This window comes from Miniopterus natalensis, chromosome 9 (assembly GCF_054644295.1).
Source record: "Miniopterus natalensis isolate mMinNat1 chromosome 9, mMinNat1.hap1, whole genome shotgun sequence".
Classification (NCBI taxonomy): domain Eukaryota; kingdom Metazoa; phylum Chordata; class Mammalia; order Chiroptera; family Miniopteridae; genus Miniopterus; species Miniopterus natalensis.
In genome coordinates this window covers 55,497,589-55,510,214 of record NC_142089.1, presented here as the reverse complement: position 1 = coordinate 55,510,214, position 12,626 = coordinate 55,497,589, and positions in this window count along the sequence as shown.

The following is a 12,626-nucleotide window of genomic DNA, read 5'->3' as shown; positions in this document are numbered from 1 at the left end:
AAAGTGTGGGTAAACAGGACACCTGATCACAGCACTGAGTTGGAGATTGACTTGTGTGGGCTGTGGCGAAGAGCTGAAAGTCGATGATAATAATTGAGCCAGTTTATCTTAAGCATCAGGGATAATCAACCTGAAAGACAAAAGGAGTTGCCGTCTTCATTTATCAGCCACATCTTGGAACCCGGGGACAGAACTGCTTAGGGTTCCCGCATTAGGCAACTCCAAAGGAAAATGTAGTATTTACACACATCCTGAAGATAAATGTATGTAAAATGAACCTTCCACAGTTAATGTGGGTAGATTTACCACCCTGGGGAGAGCGAACAAAATCAAGTGAAAATAGAATGCCTCTTGGCTTTGTTCATTGGCCATGGCCAATGGTCAGACAGCAGATGTGGTCTTTATGTTACCAGCAAAGGCTTTGAAATCTCTCCTGGATCACCTCCCACCCTCGTGGCTCCCTGAGCAATGCTGATAACAACTAGCCAAGCGACTGATGCTGCTGCTGAAATTACCTCTTTGGTCTCACACAGAGCCATCCCCAATCCGTGGAGAACAGCCAGCCTGTCTGCAGTGATGGCAACTTAGGGGCTGAATGCATCCCATGTTTGTTGTAATTGTATGATTCCATGGGAAGCATCTCAGTGAGAGGATATCTGATGATATGGCATGCTGCCAGGCAGTATTGGTAAATGCTGGGCAGCTTTGTCTTGAAGGGGGCACTTAGAAGTTTCCTGTGCGCTACAGTAGTGTCTTGGTTTGTGGCAGCCAAGGACACTGACACTGAGTACCTGGTTGTGGTCGCTATATGTGTGCATGTATAATTATCATAATGTTCAGGTCTAGAATTGTGGGAAAACCAAAACGCTGGGTATCTGTAGAATCTAACTCATGGCGGGACTATTCTTACATTATTGTCAATTAGAAACTCTTTCTGATGCATTGGCGCCAGAGCCAATCCATTCCAAATTCCTGAAGCTAAAAAAGTACAAAACTGACTCTTTTCTGTAGCAGGAGATGTTTGTTTTAAAACACTGGGGAATATAGAATTGGCCTGTAAGGCTTTCTCGTGACTGAGATTCATATCTCTTGGTGTTCTATACTTTGCTTGTTGCTTTAGAAAGGGAAGATGGAAAGGGATGGTCAGTGAGTACAGTCCAAAGTTGAGTGAATTCACAGTAAGTACGTTATTGAGAAAGTGTGGAATAATTACTGATGAAAGCTAACATTTGTTGAGTAGTTCCTATGTGCTAGGCACAGTACTAAGTTCTTGCTTGCATGATTTAATTTATTTTACCTAGTTATTTTTGAAGTAGTTACTGTTATTTTTGAATATTTCTGAATAAACAAAACCAATTTTTATAGTGCTTAAGGAAATTGCCTCATCTAGTAAGTGACAGATCTGGTTTTGACTTTGACTTATCTGACTCTAGGGCTCAGTCTCTTTACTTTGAATGTTTAGGTAATGAGAAGGTTTGTGCCATAGGAAATTGAAGGCATTAGGGCTAAAAAATGTATTATAAAAGACATTTAAGACTCACAAAAGGTGTAAAGACTACCCACTCACCACTCAGTTTAAGACAGAAAGGCTACCTACAGTAGAGCACCGCTTGACCTCCCCTTTATGTGGTAACTGTGTTAATGAATTTGGTTGTTGTATTTCTTTATACATTTGCCACATATATATTTATTCTTAAAAAATGCAACTTGTTGTTTTGCATTGTTAAAAATTAGGTTCTAGCCCAGCCACTATGGCTCAGTTGGTTGAGTGTCATCCCATGTATCAAGAGGTCACCAGTTCGATTCCCAGTCAGGACAGATGTCTGGGTTTCTAGCTCAATCCCCAGTAGAGGGTAGGCAGGAGGCAGCCGATCAATGTTCCTCTCTCACTGCTGTTTCTGTCTCTCTCTCTTTTCCTTTCTCTCTCTAAAATCAATAAAAACATATTAAAAAATAAAAATTAGGTTCTGATATGAGTATTTCTTTGGTAGTTGGAAAGAAGAAGCCTGGAGGGAAAGTGGAAATCATGGAGCTCATGTATGGAAGTAAGTCATGCAATGTTAAGCCTGTTCTATGGTTTGCCAGCATATTTTCAGGGAAAATATTTCTGAACCACAAGTACACAAAACAAATCTTGAAACAGTTTGCCCTTTCTTGTAACTGGGGGCAGAATAGAATTTGCCCACTTGTCTGCACTGTGTGATTGTCAGAATGGCTAATTTTCTTTGATTCTGTGTTTTCTGGCATTTGGAAACTATACCCCAAGAAGTTAAAATCATCATCTTTGCTCGGTGCTCTGTGGCAGCTGCCTGCCTGGTGGCTTCTGGTAGTTCCGTGAAACGTGTGGGCAGAGCAACAGAAGGGCTGAGGAAGGAAATAGAATGACTGGAATAGCATTTGCAGGCAGAATGTTGGTAGCTGAAGGTGGAGCATATCCAGAGGACACTGTTAGGAATATTTTAAAATCACAGGTGCACTTCTGCTCCCTGCAATTTAAAGACACATTGCAAATGCAATTTGTGTAACTGTTTCATATGGCTTATTTCAAAGTTGGGGTTCTTGTGGGCCCTCCCTAGGCAAAGGGGAGATGAGCTGTGTTGACTTCTTCCAGAAATAAATGAGTTTTAAAGCAACTCTGTTGCTCCAGCACCTGGGAACTCAAACAACTGTTGAGAATAAAGATCAATGAAAAATTTTTCAAAAAATGAATAAATAGAAATGTCACATTTTCCAACTTGAGGCTAACCCAGTTGTGTAGAAATTTTTACTTATGTCTGTTAGTCCCTCCTCACTGATCTAGTTCAGCTCTGAGGAGGGACATGTGCTGAAGACTGCTTCACCCACTGATGGACTCTGAGCATACTTTCAGAGGTGAAAAACCTACCTTTTTGTACCCATGCCTTTCACTTATTTACTACAACCTGAAATTCCACCTAAGGAATTTTATTTAAAGGAATAGGAGAAGGAAATAGAAGGAAGTTCCTAAAAGGAGTGGCCCAAAGTTCTAAAATTATACATCACATCGATAAACTTTTTTTGAGTACTTACCCCAAAATATGCATATTTATTGATTTATAAATTATATATGTACTTTTGCATGAATCTATTCATACATAATGGAACATATGCAAACATTTTAACTGGAGGAGACAAAAGTGAAATAAAATATTTTATTTAGCAGTGGTATCAAGTTCTTTACTTTCACAAAAATTATTATTACTGTGATTGGTTATAATTTAAACTTTTTTATCATGTTGGTTTAGCATTTTGCGATTTAGCTTGGCCTGGTTCTAAATTAAGCTTATTTTAAAATTTTGTTTTAATGCCTGTTACAGCTAAAAGGAATATGGAAGTAAAATGAAAAAAGGCATTGTGCCTGCCTTTTTTGATTTGTGATAGTCAGCTTTTAGTTCCCTCCATCATTATACAGGCATTTGTGTTGCTCCTTGGCAAGCAAATGGTCATCTTTTCAAATGTTAATCAGTTGTCTTTGAAAACTAATTAGAAAGTATACATTCTTGTATTTTTAACAAATGGATTCAAATTCCTCTGAGAGTTTTGATCTGGAGGATTTTTAATCAAGTTACAATATTCTATTTTCAAGTTGTTAAGAAGTTTGAAAATATGGGAGATTTTTATAGGCAACAGACACAGTCTTTTCAGTAGTAAAATCATATTAAAATGGAAGTGATTCTAAATACCAATTTTTAAATATTCTTTTCATAGCTCAAGTTTTGGTCTTTTTTGTTTTAATGTAGTGTTTCTCATCCATGGTTGAAACATCAAGTTAAACTTTAAAGGCAAGATTAAATATGTTTTCTTTCCCAAAGTCAGCAAATTCATATCCCTGAACTTCTTTATAAAAGAAAAATGCAAACTTACATATATACGTGTCACAAGATTTTCTAGGTTTTGGTCATGAGAAAACCAGCTGAGCCCATTGTGGTGGATAATAATTTTATAGGCCCTTTCTATTTTATTGCAGAAAATTATAAATATTTTACTCTATTTTAAAGGTTTTGTGGGTGTTATGGTTGTTGTTAATCCTGTAGGGCTTTTAGCTTCAACTTTTTTGCTATGATAGCTTATGAATGATGTCAATGAAAAGGTGTTTTTTGTTTCCTTTTGCATAAATTTTAAAATCTCCTCCGACATTTTGTGCCCCTTAGTTTAGTTGTAACTTGATAAAAATATAACACACAAATCTACGTAAGTAAGCCTAAGTAAATATATCACAATAAACTGTAAGCAATCTGATGAGGCCCTGTCAACCCTTTTACAGTGTGGACTTCTTGTTCCTGCTTTAAGTTGTTTTGTGTAAATTCTGTGACATATGACTACTTGAAAGGCAGACTGAATGGGGGTGCTATATTTAATCTAAATCAAATATTAGTAAACTTTTAAATTTTTTACATGGAAAATACATATGAATAGAAGAACTAATATTTTCTTTTCCTTTCCTAGTGTATCACCGTATGTGCCCCAGATCAGAAACTGTCTTTATAGCGTTGATCCTGTTATAAAGCAAGTCTCCTTGGGGATAGAAGTACTTGAAGAAATTATGTCACCCAGTATGAATTAATCCAACATTTTTGGAAACAGATTTTGATAGGGTGAGAACATGAGTAAAGTAAATAGACTTGGCCCTTGGAGGCGGTGAGTGGTTAATGGAATTTGAGGAGAAGATACTGTATAAAACTGGGAAGTTAGGAGAATGAAACACAGATTCTGGGGATTTGCAACAGTTAAGTTCTTTCCCTACCTTTGTGAGAATTAAGAAGTATTGAACAGGGTGAAGTATGAATTCAGCTGTCCTCTCATTCCAGTTCAGAGTGTAGCTCCTTACCTGGCCCAACAGAAGGAAAAGTGTTGGGCCAAGGCATAGGCAAAGCCTCAACCTGGAGCCAGGACCTGGGCCCCTAGCCATGGCCAAGGTGTTTGGTCAAAGCACAGGTGATTTGAACCCAAAGGATGGTACTGTTCCAGGGATGGTTAGTTACCATCTGTTGGGTCATGAATGTAGTCTGGCATTCATTCTGGGGTCTAAAATCTAAGTGTTCAAGTAGCTTTGCTGGGCTATGTCATTTTCCAATGAGGGAATGTGAGCTGTTTAGTTTAATTGTGTTTCAATAAGATCCCACACCTTAGTGGTGAAACCGGTGGTTTCAAAGATTCTATAAGCCTCTCAGGACAGCTACTAGGGTTGGTAAGGTTCTCTTTCTCATTCATTTTGAGCTTGGCAGCAGAAATAGGGGACTCTGTTATTTTAATTTCTGGGATGAGGGTGCCATCTCCTCCCCTCTTGCTTCCATTTTCTTCTTGATTTGCTTCACACCGTTCTCTGCTGAAACGTTGCCACCAGACACAGGAAGTCACTACCAGTAGTTGACATCTCCATGGTATTCACCATCACAAATGATCACCATCAAATAGCGTAATTAGGTCATGCTTCCTTTATACTTGACATCAAGAGGAATAATATGAGCATTTTTTAATATTACATTTTAGACCATATGTGTCTTTCGACATCTACCTTTTCTCTGGAGAAAACATGTTCTTTCTTGATGAGTAACAATACATCTCTTTTCTGTAAATCCTGAATGCCACATCAGCTTATGTTACACTCCATGAGATGAAAAACCCCCCTCAATGTAGCATATGTAAGATAAAGTCTATACCCTGTTTGTGCTGAGTCTGATGCTGATGGATGAAAACCTATTAGAGGAACGCACTCACCATGCTTGGAGACTTTGCTGTTAACAGTTTCCCATGTCTCATTTTTCTGATGTGAGTCTTATTTTGAAGAATTCAGATTAGATGATGAAAGACTGGGTAAAAATTCTACTAAAAAAATCCCCCCAATGCTTGTATGCTTTTTAGATTGATGTAACTCATGGGTGAAAGTAGGTGGTACAGAGGAACTAGAAACAATACATTATCAAGTTGTCTTCCTCTACAGAAGCCAAATAAGCAAGCCTGATTACAGTGGCCCTGTCCCAATTAAGAGGAGCTCATGAGACATAGAAATAAATTCTATAAAATATTAGTAACTGGGGAATGGCCAGTCTCAGTGGAAATTCTAGATTAGGGTACTTTAAATACATATATACTTAGTTCTTTTACATATAATAGTACTGTACTTATGGAGAACCCAGATGTCTTGCAAATTTAGTCATCAAGACTAGACTCTAGAATTCAGGAGAACACGGAAAAAATCTTACCTGCAATGCAGAAAAAAAGCTGCCAGAAAGTACATATAGCATACTTCATAGGAGAGTCAGGCATTCCTCACAGACCCTCATCTGGACCACTGTGTATAAAAGAAGGCGCTCTATTAGAAACCCGGAGACATACAGCTAGCAGATAATGAAAAACAGTGAGAAGGGAGGGATGAAGAAGTGTTAAAAGCTAACGCAAGCAAGATAAGTCTGACATGACTTAGTAAAGGAAAAAGGCACCATGCAATTATTTTCATGATGGTGATTTTGAATAAATAAGAATGGGCTAAATGATGCCCAGTGCATTCTAATTGGAAAGGCAGATAATTGTGCAATAGATTTTCCTAAGTTCTTTCAAAAAGGATTAAATAATAGTAACTTGAACTTATTGAACATTTAATGTGGAACAAACATAGCTCTAAAGGCCTTTCCGTGCACCTCATTAAATCCTCAGAAGGAAATTACAGAGTTACCATTATTATCCCCATTTTACAGATGAGGAACTGGAGCCAAGAAACACTAACTTGCCCACAGTAGAAACAGAAGTAGTCAGTCTCAGCGCCCACGTTTCACTACTGTGTCATAGCTGCCTAATTAAAATAAGTAAGTATTGCTGCTTAAAGCCAAAATCTCAGTTGTCTGGAAATGTTACTTGCCTGAATTCGTGCTGATGCAATATAAATGAGACATTTATGCATATATTAAAATCTATTTAATTACAACTGGGCTCCAATTATGTTACCTAGTAAACTCTTTCTGAGACTTTCTTTAGTGATAGCTAAGAATGTTTTTACAATGAAAACCTGAGTATTTTTTTGTAGGTGCGGGTTTACATACGGGATGAAGAAAGCTTCAAGTTTGAGGACTTGCTGTCAAGATGCTTAGCATAATGTTGAATCTATCCTAGAACTTGAGATTTACAAAATCATTAAGACTTGTTTATGTTATTCTTTTGCTTTGCAAAAATATAGATATTTTCTTACAGACAGCACAAAGGTAAACTTTAGCTTTGCTCCTGTCAGAATTATCTAATTTCTAATTAGAGGAGCCTGATTTAATGAGATTTTCCTAAGTAGTTTGGATAAGCCTTGGATGACTGACTTTAAGTAAGTGATGTTTTTTCTTTCTTTCGTGTTTTTTGTGTTTTTTTTTTTTAAAGCTAGTAAATCATTTGTTGCTTTCATAATTGATCAGTCCAGCATTTCTTTTAGAGCAGGGTAATTAGGCATTTGTTGTAGGCACTGTGGGACTATGAGATGAGAGATGAGAACGGAGAGAGCAAAGGGATTAAATAAGCTACTGTGGCTCCTCTGTCCTGGACAGGCTGCAAAGGGGCAGGAGAGTTGCAGCAACCACAGCTGGAGATCTGTCCACCACAGTGTGTGCATCACTAGGAGAGGTTTCCTGCTCACTACCTCTGCTGGATATTGGAGATTGTTCACACATTAGTGTTAGCAATTTGGTGAAGTGAGTGCTAATACTAACTGCCAATGCAACTGCATTTCTCCACAGCCTCTTTTTAGGTACACGAGACCATTGGAAATCACTAAAAATTAAGGAGACAGCCATCTCAAAAGGTACTGGTCCTCATATTATTTCTAGATGATGAAGGGGACCACAGAGTAGAACATCCTGGATGTCTATAACAGTTTATCAGAATTGGTTAAGTTCAATTAAATGCTTTGAAAGTTATCACAGAACCGCTAACAAAATGACCATGTTCTACCAAGAAGTTGATTTAACCTTGATGATTTCACCGCAGGTATGTATGTCATTTCTTTAATTAAAAAGCAAACAAACATATCTAGAAAGTGAATGTGCTCTGGGTTTTTCAATTCTCTACACATCCACTGAGTACACGAAATTCAAAAGACAATGCCTCTGGGGAGAGCCTGGTTGGCAGCTTGAGAATTTACTTTGAACAGACTAAAGACAGCTAAGCACAAACTGCAACTCAGCCCTCACACGTGCAAACATGTGCTCCCATAGCCCATTTCTTTTAATGACTAATGAATTACCTCCCCTGTTTTCCTGAACTTCAGCCTTTTTCCAAAGGGCTATGCAGAAAAGTGCATCGATGTGGAACAACCAGGTAAGATGAGACAGTCCGTTCAACCCATGTTATTAAAGAAATTGGTTCACCTTTTTGATTCTGTGTCATTGTAGTTTCAGCCATTCATTTGTTCAATAAGCAGTTTGGTATGTTCTGGGAAATAATGAATATTGATCATAAAATCGATCACTTATTAAGAAACAGACTAAGGGAAATTGTTTATCCAATCAATTGTAATTTTTGATTTGTTATTTATATTTTCCAATTTTGTCCACCCCTCCCTGAGGCTCTTCCGCTCTCAAGACCAAAGGAAAGGCTTATACACACTGGCTGGAACTTCTGAAAGAGCACAAAACCCGATACGTTCATTATAGATCACGCTGGCTGAAATAGCCCATAATAGAAGAGAATGTGACTGAGATCTGCAGACACGCTGCCTCTTGCACCTGTGGCTATTGGGCTGAAACTGTGTATAGTAATATAATTTGCTAACAAGGGTGTGTGCTTACTGTTTTTGATGTATAAGCTGTGTTATGCTTTAGAAGACAAAACAGATGCACACAATTAAAATTTCTATACAAGCTAACAAAGATTTTGAGTAAGCCTGGAAAGTGGTTGAGTGCTTTGGATACATATGATATTTGTTTTACTCAAAGGGTTCCTATTTTTGAAATATGTTTTTGGTACAATAAAAATGAAATTGATCACTCTCAGACTTTTCTGAAGCTATGACAATGAATGTGTGCCCAGTTGGGGCAGGTTTGCAATAACTAAGGGATGCGATGTGTAGACGGATCTTCCAGGGAGGCACACATATCCTTCAAGGTCCTGGGAAAAGGGACCACTGTTCTCCTGTGGAAATATTGATGGGTGCCTTGATGACTCCTCTGGGAAAGACCGAGCGAGTCCTGCTAGGAAACAGCAGACTTGACCACCATTCTATGTGCCTTGTTAAAATGGGGACTGAATCAGGTGCAACCTCAGAGTACAGATGTTTCTAGTTTTGTTCTGCACTTATGTGGAAAGAACTTATAAGCATGTATGCTTAGCCCAGGGACACAGAAAACAGACAGCTGAAGGCCTGGGGTAGGGTGGGAGATGGGTGGAGTGGAGCAAAGGGGGGAAATGCGGGACATCTGTAATACTCTCAACAATAAAATAAACTAAAAAAAGAATTTAAAAATGTGATTTTGAGTCTCCCTCTAGCTGGCTGCAGACACTGATGATAATTGTCTCTTTTCCAACCTGCTCAAGGAGAAAGCCCTTTCTTTAAGGAATACGGTAGCAGGTCTAATTTCCAACTGAAATTTCAAGGTTGGATGTTCAGTGGATTTCTTAATGGCCACAAAACCTGGAGTCCTTTGTTAGAGGAATAAAAGGATTGTCAATTTTATTTTACTAGTTGGACATTCCACTTGCGTTTATCTGTAGACTTGACTGTCTTTCACCTATTACCCTTGAACCTTTTTCCTGTGGACTAATCTTCAATTTAGTTAGTTCAAATACCACCTTGCTGAAACCTGCCTGCACCGCAGGAGTGAGAGCTACTAATACATAATGTAATGCTAATCTCAAGAGCAGTGCTCATTGACTGACTCATTAGGACCATCTTTTCAAAAACAGTTCCTTTTTTGAACTGCTTCACGTCTTTTTATTTCCTTCCTTTTTGTTTTCCTCCCCTCCCTCTTACCCTCCCTTCACAGCACCGTACATCATTTGCCTCTTGCCTCTTCAACAACTTAACGCTCTTTGGATCTCTCCCTTTTATTCTGCAAACTGTGGGTCTCCCTCTTCTTACAAACCACGGTTACCAGCCCGCCCCCATATCCACACTGTTCCTGCTCCTACAAGCTAAGATCTTATTTCTCAACTTCCCTGACAAATTCCAAGAAAAGGTAATTGATGCTGACCACCTTACTCTTAGAACATTGCTGTCTTGTTTCTAGAAAGCAGACCTTGCATTCACAGCTTTTACTTCTTAATCGTCATTCTTTAACTATCTACATTTGGGTTTCTGAACTTGACTATGCTTTAAGAAAGAAGCAGCAATCATTTTAATCCTAAATCTTTTAATCCATTTTTAATCTGTAGGCCATATGACTTACCTGCAGCATTTGACATTTCTGGGCCATTCCACCCTCATTTGTTCATCCAACAAGCACGCACTGAGAGCCTATAATGTTCCAGCACTGTATCCAGTGCTTGAAATGTATCCAACAAAGCAAATAAAGATTTCTGCCCTTACATTCTACAGGAAGAATGCAGAAAATGAGTAGCTGATAGACTAAATAAGAACCATATTACCAGCTGCAGGGCATGCAGGACTCAGGGCTTTGGTGAGTTGAGTGAGACACCTCAACATTTAAGGGGACCCTCACTCTCAGGGTCTGCACTTGTACTACCTCACCTCCTTAAATTCTGTGCCCTGGCTGTCTCACTCGAACATTTCAGAAAAATAGGATAGCCAGGGCAAAGGCCCAAATGCAGGAGTGTGCCTGTTAGGTTCCAGCAGGAGGAGGAAGCCAGTGATGGGGCAGAGAGAGGGAGCTGCGCCCCGTAGTGGGAGATGAGGGTAGAGAGGTAACGTGTGGGGAAAGGTAACACGGGGGTATCACGTGGGCACTGGCAGCTCTAGGTCATTGTAAACACTTTGGCTTTAAAAGACTTGGTAGCAAGCGAAGGGTGTTTGGGAAGAGAAGTGATGTTATCTGCGTGACATTTTAAGAGCCTCCCTCTCGCTGCTGTGTTGGACTGAGAAGATCGGGGGACAAGGGCAGAAGCAGGGATGATTGCAGGGCCTCAGGTGACAGAGGACGATGGCTTGGACCAGGCCGGTGGAAAGGACGAGAGAGAAGAAAAGCGGTCGGGCTCTGAACAGATTTGCAAGGTTGCGCCAACCTGATTTGCTGATGGACTGGATGCAGGGTGTGAGCGAAAGAGAGGAATCAAAGATGGTCCTATGGTTTTGGCCTCCGCAGGTGAGCCACATGAAATTCTCCACTGCTCTGGCTTAAAGGCGAGCGTTGTTCCAATTTTCGTTTCTAGGCTTCTGACTTTGTTGTTTTCTTCGCACATTCCCCCACCCTGCTCCCACTTGTGCCTCATTACCACAGGCCTCACCTCTGTGATTTCCTCTGGCTTTGCCTATCTCCGCTCTCTCTCATTCTTGTCGCTCACTAAACTCTATCTTGAATGCATTCCTAATTTGCGTTTCCAGCCCTAACCTCTCCTTTGGGTTCTGGTGCTACTTTTCCAGCTCTTTATTTTCTATTAAGTCCACAGTCATCCTCCCAGTGACCACGGCTTGAAACCCTTTGTCTTCGTTGCACTAGTACTTCTGTAACTACATAAACAAAACTTCCTTCGCTAGGGTTCTTCTTGGGGAGAGCCCAATAGGTGCGCGTTTGTAAGAAGTGCTTGGAAAAGTTCGCTGAGGCTGGTGGAAACCTGAAACATCTTTTGGGGAACTGATGCAGCAGGTGGGTAGTAACGCTAGCAGGATGCCATTCTGGTGCGGCAGTTTGATTAGTCTTTGCTTTTCCCTCTATTTCCACTTCCTTTGCCCCCACTGTGTTTACGGATGACTTTTCTCTCTACTTTCATTCTCTTTATCTCATGGCTTTTAAAAATAGTAGTTCTACTCCTGTGTGGCTTCTACTACTCCATAGCTTCAGTTTACTGCCAGTATGTCTTTCAGAGTGTGTGGCACACAACTCTTCATAGCTCTCTCCACATGACACCTTCCAATCCCCTAAGGTGAAGTTCTGATTGACTAGTTTAGTGTTCAGTATATAATGACCCTGTCGGTTAGAATTTTGCAGAGTCACTGAGTGGGCTTCCCTTACCTCTATTCCACATGTGGCTGACTTTGGTACAGGTGCTAATTCTTGGTCCAAATATTTAGAATACAAATTTCATAAATAGAGGCCTCAAAATGCAGAGTAACCCACGTATGAGTAACTAGATGTGGCTTCTTATTTTAGAAGAAGATTGTGGGTCTAATGGGTTCTCTGGGTAGATAATTAATTATTTAACAATTGTTTAATTTAGAAAATACTTTTTAATTATTTTTATTAAAAGTATTTAGAATACTTTTATTAAAAGTATTTAGAAAATACTTTTAATTAATAATTTGTTTAGATATTATGTCCGACAAGATGAATAGGAGGTTTCGGTTCTGCTATGAAGTTGCTCACTGTAAGTCATAATGTGCAATAATGGATAGGATGTCAAAGAATCAGTGCTGAAAGGGGGTCTCAGAAATTCTCTAATCTAGCAGTGCTCAAACTTACTGATCTCAGCTACTTTACAATTTTAAATTTATCGAGGACCCCAAAGAGCTTGGTTTCTGTGAG